We start from the raw sequence: 5,967 nt of genomic DNA, 5'->3' as shown, positions 1-5,967 counted from the left end.
TGGTTTGTTCCACTTTGGAGTAAGCTGTTGGGGGAAGAATCAGTTTTGTTGTGCGTTTCCTTGACTGATGAAGCCTTCCGGATCGAAGGCGAACTGTTTCAGCACAAAAAAAAGAAACTGTCCATATGACCTGACTGAAAAATGTTGGATTTTATATCCTGATGCATGCTCAATAATCCAGGTAGAAAAATTAAAAAAAAGTTCAGTCTGGTCCTCTGGACATTCAAAAAAACAAAACAAAGCAAAAAAAAAAGTAGAAACGTTTTGTCTCTCATCCGAGAGACTTCCTCAGTCTGAGGTGCTGTATTCAGCTCAGTCTCTTAAATAGCACCTTCTCAGAGTGGTTGGATTTTATATCTGGATTACTGAGCATGGACTTTGTAGTTTTCTATAATGTATTTTGTTAAAAATTTTAATCTGTACTGTCACTTTAAGAGCGCTTTATGACATCAGTACTCTGCGTCTAGGTCTCAGTTCGCAGCACGGCTGCCTGAGAAGAGGTAGGGAGTTATTGTTGCTCTTGGTTAAGCTCACATTTATTAAATATATAACATAAACATAAGCACATGCAGTTGTAAATGTTTAAATGTGTAAAATCACACAGAGGGGTCATTTTTCTGACAACATAAGAACATTTTCCCATAGTTTAAAATCTTGGTTGCGTACTGTAACCCCAGATTCTATGAGTATAGGCGTAGCCCTTTAAGACTGTCGCTAGTGGGTTTATCCCTAGGCACGCAGCGCAGCACTGAAAACTTTAGTCCACGCCCACCTGCTGTGTGGGCCTCACCCCCGGTCCGTATAAATTACGGTGAGACCGGGTAATCGGCTCCCAAATAGCTTTTTTCTTCAGCCATTTAGGAACCAGTGAGGCCCAGAGCTTAAAGGGCTACGCCTATATTCATAGTATCTGGGGTTACAGTACGTAACCAACGTTCTATTTCGTATAGGCTTCACCCTTCAAGGCTATTGGTAGTGGGTTAAAGGCGAAGCAGGATGTAGTCTATGCCTCACTGGGTCCATTCAGACACAAACATGAAGCACTTGCTCGCACAAAAAACATTTAATCACTCAGCCTTCTGTGTGCGTAATTACATGCTGCGTAATTGCGTGCTCCATGTGCAGGAGCGCACGGGAGAAGATCTCTGGTGAGGAAAAAAAGGCTGGGATAGCATACCTGCTGCTGTGAATTGGAACAACGGAGGATACGAATTGTAACAGTGTAAAGATAAACAGAGCAGACCAACAGCTCCTCAGGATGAACCAGTTAATAACAATAAAATCAGCAGTCATGAACTTGTGACTGATAATAAATATCTCACACTGCAACTGCATGCAGGCAGGTGTGAGCTCAAAAGTGAGGCTCCATGAAACAAATAATCATTCTGTCAGAACCCTGAGAACAGAATGGGTCATGGAGAAAGTAAAAACATCACATAGATAAAAATGAATAATTGAACATGACGATGACCAGGCAGTCGCCATACAAATATCCTCCACTGTCATCCCTCCATGCAGAGCCATGGAGGATGAAAACCCTCTGGTGGAATGCACTGAGATTTTCTGGAGGATCCAGTCCAGATGAACTTTAAGCTTCAGAAATAGCTTCACACAACCAGTGTGGGAGGCGCTTGGTGGATAGAGGACGTCCTGAAGAGCTGTCCCCGTAATGCATGAACATACGCTGAAAGCGGCGCAGTGTATCCGTGTGCGCCACATAACATGAAAAATGCGCGCATGGGACAGAAGGAGGTGAGATGTTGCTTCCTCCTCAGAATTATGAGGAAGAGGATAAAACCCATCCAAGGTTATCACTCTCAATCTGAATGAGCTGGTGATGTTTTTCAGAGCAGGGTTAAAACGCAGTACAGCTGAACTGCCGTCCGCTTGAATTCTGAGACATGAGAGGATAACGGAGAGAGCAAACAAACACTATCTTTGCCATCGTCAGAACTAACAGCGGGGCTGTTTTAATGACATAATTTAAGTGAAACCTGATCTATAAGCTCATAATGAGCTTTGATCAGAGCGTGCAGGACCATAATTAGGTCTCACTCTGAAGCTAGTGGACGTGACACCGGTCTGTGTCTCCGTACACCTTTCAGGAAACGCTTCATCAACGGGTGATTAAGAACTGTTCTGTCACCGAAGCCCTCATGACAGGAAGAAATAGCTGCAGCATAAGTTTTAATTGTGCTGAACGCTAGATCTCTGTCCATCAGCTGCTACAGAAAGAACAGCATGCCACCTAGTGGCCATGAGATGGCCTCCATGCCTTTATCTGCACTAGCGCTGAAAAACTGTCCACTTGATGTGTACAGCGTTGTGGTGGAAGCAGATCGTGCGCCCTGAACGTACGCACCACATCCATTGGGAGGCCTATCTTTTCTAAACGGATCTGTTCAGCGGACAGACCCAAAGATGCTGACCTATTGCTGAGTAACTCCTGATCGCTCTTTCTGCCTGGAGGAGAGCGCCCCCCCCCCAGCAGTTCCCACGGCCGACCCGATATCAGTCGCTGCAGATTCGGGAACCACGGAGCACATATGGATGCACATATGGATGCACATAGGGAGCTACGAGGATGACTGACGGTTCTTCCTCCCGATCCCGGTCCAGGGTCCGTGATATCAGTAGGACTGGAGGGAACGCATAAAAGAGCATTTTTGGCCAAGGGCTGTGAGCGAAGGCATCCACTCCTAACGGTGCGTCATCTTTTGGGCTCAAGAACCATAACTGACACTGGGCGTTCTCCCGTGTGGCAGACAGAACCTCTGCTGCTCGGCCGAACCTGCTCCAAAATCCGAGAAATCAGCTTGGGATGGAGGCACCAGTCTCTGTGGCGCCCCTCGACATGATATCCACTCGCTTGTTCAGGACGAATGTACACTGCTCTGATGGAGAGCGGATTTTTGTGTGTGCCCAACACAACAGCTGTTTCGCAATGCATAACAGTTGGGCTGAGCGCATGTCTCCCTGACGGTTTATGTAAACTGTAGTCACTTGTTGTCTGTGTGGATCAGAACATGCTGATCCCGCAGCAGGGGGAAAATGCTGAGTCACGTTTCAGACCGTGAAACATTCTAGCACATTATGTAAAACAACATGTGGTCCAGCCACTGTGCTCCCACTGCTTGGGACAGACACATTCCTTCCAGATTGACAAGAACACATCTGTGAAAACTGAGATGTGTGACTTTGGCCTGCTGATGGGAACTCCCTCTGACAGAATGAGAAGTTTTCCCCAGTGATTCAGATCGGTTCTCACGGAGGGGGGCACAAAGATAATCCACCTCTTCTGGCGCACATGATCTATGCGCAGACGGGCGAACCATCTCCGAAGGCGTCTCATGTGAAGTAGGCCCAGCGGAACCACGATGTGGGCCGCTGACATCATCCCAGGAGTCGCATGACAAGCAGAACTGTCACTATGTTGCAGGGTTTGACACGGCGGAGCAGGGTTTGACTCGGAGGAGCTGAGCTGATAGAGCTTCGGCTCTCAGCTGTGATAAACGGGCTTTCATTGTAGTTGAGTTTAGCTCCACTTCCAGATAATCAATCCTCTGGGACGGACAAACGGAAGCTTTTCCCAGTTTATAGAAACCCATGATTAGCAGGTGGAACACTAACGTTTTGGTCTGTGCGACAGCTTTCTAACTGGATTGATCTAATAAGAGCAGATCCTCCAGATAAAAAGAATTCTTATTCCTGCCATGTGTAACGACTGCAGAGCCGTCTCCACGCGTTTCGAGAACGTGCGTGGGGTGTTTCAGAATGATCGAAATGTGAAAATATGCGCTATTCAGATCTATGGAGATGAAAAACAGTCGTTCTGGTGAAGTTCTCCACCAGCTGTTTGTCAGCATGTGGAATTGTCTCCCCATGATCAAATTGCTGAACATGAACAGGTCGAGAATGGTCTCATCCCTCCGGTTTTTTCTCAGAACCAGGAAGTAGTGGGAGGAAAAAAAACATATTTTCCTCTCCGTTGGGAACTCTGGAAATCACGTTTTTTTGTCAGAAATTCCTGAACTTCTGACTGGAGAGACGAGCTCTGTTCTGGAGAAGACAGAACCGTCTCTATAATCCCTCTGAACGTTGGGGGTTGAGCTGTGAACTGCAGCATGTAACCCCTTCTGATCAGATGGTCTGTCCATCTGTCCAGGGAACATAGTCGCTGCCACTCTGAGTAAAGCTCGGAGAGTGGGAACGCATTTGTGTTGTGTCATGTTTCTCATGAACGTCAACCAGACTAAAAATCCTTACTGCCATCACTTGCTCCGGAGATTCTCCGGGGGGAACCCAAGGAGGGCTCCGACAGGATAAAAAAGGGCTTTATGTGTGCTGAGCCCAGGCTGTGGTCTCACATAGAGGCGAGGTGAGCCGGCGCGCACTGAAAGGAGGCGTGAGCACATTCTGAGTGAGACACCGTTTCGATGGAGGCTGCAGCTGTCATGGAGAAAACACATTTACTCCCGCTGCGCTGTGAGTGGGCAGAAAACAGCAGAAATTAAAAACGAGCTCTGGCTGAAAACGAGGGATTTTATCGGACTCAGTCTGCTGAACAAACATAATTTTAGCTGACGTGGTAGATGAGCGTTTTGTGATATTTACTGAACTGCGGTGCCATTTAAAATGCTGTTTAGAGGTTACTGGCTCATTCTGTGTGGGGAATGTGTGAAAGCCCCCAGTATACTGCAGCGTACGTACACGTGAACGGACGTACGCGTGTACTGTACGCAGAGGGTTCAGACTTCATACTCCAGCGTACACCCCAAGCAGCTACAGAGCAGCTTCACTGACAAGAGGCGTTTACCTTCGGGACAAATTGAGGTCGCCGATTGGTCATTTGCTGACACGCCTACTGGATTGATTGATATGTCAGGGGGGGGTGAGCACTGGCAGCCTCAGCCACAGCAGTGTTCTGTGTTTATATGTTGTTAATAAAAAGATCTAAAACATTAAAAAACAGGGAGCGCTAGCTCTGCAGCTCACACATCAGACCAGCTCACCAGGAAATCTCCAGACCCTCCCGCAGCCACGTTGGACCAGAGTTTAATTTGCTCATGACAAATTCCTTCATTCGTCACCATTTCTGTCATTGCATCAATGGAGGAGGAAGAGATCACTTGCCTCTTGGCAAAATAAACAAAAGAAAAGGCCAGATCTGGGACGAAGAAGGGGAATTTAATACATCGGTGTCTCATACAAAACAGACTGTCGCCGGGCAGTTTATTTTGCGACTACGCGTATGCTGTCATAAAAATTGAGCTTTGCACGGACATGCCCTGGGGGGTACGCTCGTACCTCTGCGTACGTACGTACGTACGTACGTGCGTACCTCTGCATATGGACGTACGCGGCAGTATACTGGTGGCTGAAGAGAGGCAGCTGTGAGCTCAACTGATCTGACAGTCTCAGATGAAAAAAAATTTACTTCCAGAGGTGTTTCTTTTTCATATCAAAAACATACATTATCAAAAAACACATACCTTTCTCTCAAGGATCTGTTACTTGGTGCAGGGGGCCGGCGGAGGAGCGGTGCTTGAAGTTGCTGCCGCAGCTGTGGAGCGCTTCTGGTGTTGTTGCTGGTCAAGGTGGTCCTTCCATCGGCCGGAGGTGCGAGAGGAGGACTGTGACGTCACCAGATGGTGTACAGTCTCTGAGACCTCCTCAGACCTCTGCGATTTCTCAGGGATGGTCCTGAAGTTGGCCCCAAACGGCACCTCTGGGGTGATGGGGCCCTGCAGCAGATCTTTCGGCTGCTTCTCAGACAAGGATGGCGAGAGGCGGAGCCAAGTGTTCCTCTGGATCATGGTCATCCAGGCGGCGATGCGGGACAGGCTGTTCGCAGAGGTGGCACATATTTAAGATGACATCAGCAGTATCCTGATGCATGCTCAATAATCCAGGTAGAAAAATCTAAAAAAGTTAAATCTGGTCCTCTGGACATTCAAAAAACAAACA

At 47.5% G+C, this 5,967-nt stretch overlaps 1 protein-coding gene across 1 annotated transcript in view; it reads left to right on the top strand.

The window, feature by feature from the left end:
- gabra3 (gamma-aminobutyric acid type A receptor subunit alpha3) overlaps positions 1-5,967 on the top strand; it is a 285,967-nt gene that overhangs the window by 74,486 nt on the left and 205,514 nt on the right. The window lies entirely within an intron of this gene.

The sequence above is a fragment of the Nematolebias whitei genome, chromosome 14 (genome assembly GCF_014905685.2).
Source record: "Nematolebias whitei isolate Nwh7 chromosome 14, NemWhi1, whole genome shotgun sequence".
In the NCBI taxonomy this organism is placed as follows: domain Eukaryota; kingdom Metazoa; phylum Chordata; class Actinopteri; order Cyprinodontiformes; family Rivulidae; genus Nematolebias; species Nematolebias whitei.
Note: the sequence above shows the minus strand (reverse complement) of the source record. Positions and strands in the feature narration are given on the sequence as shown.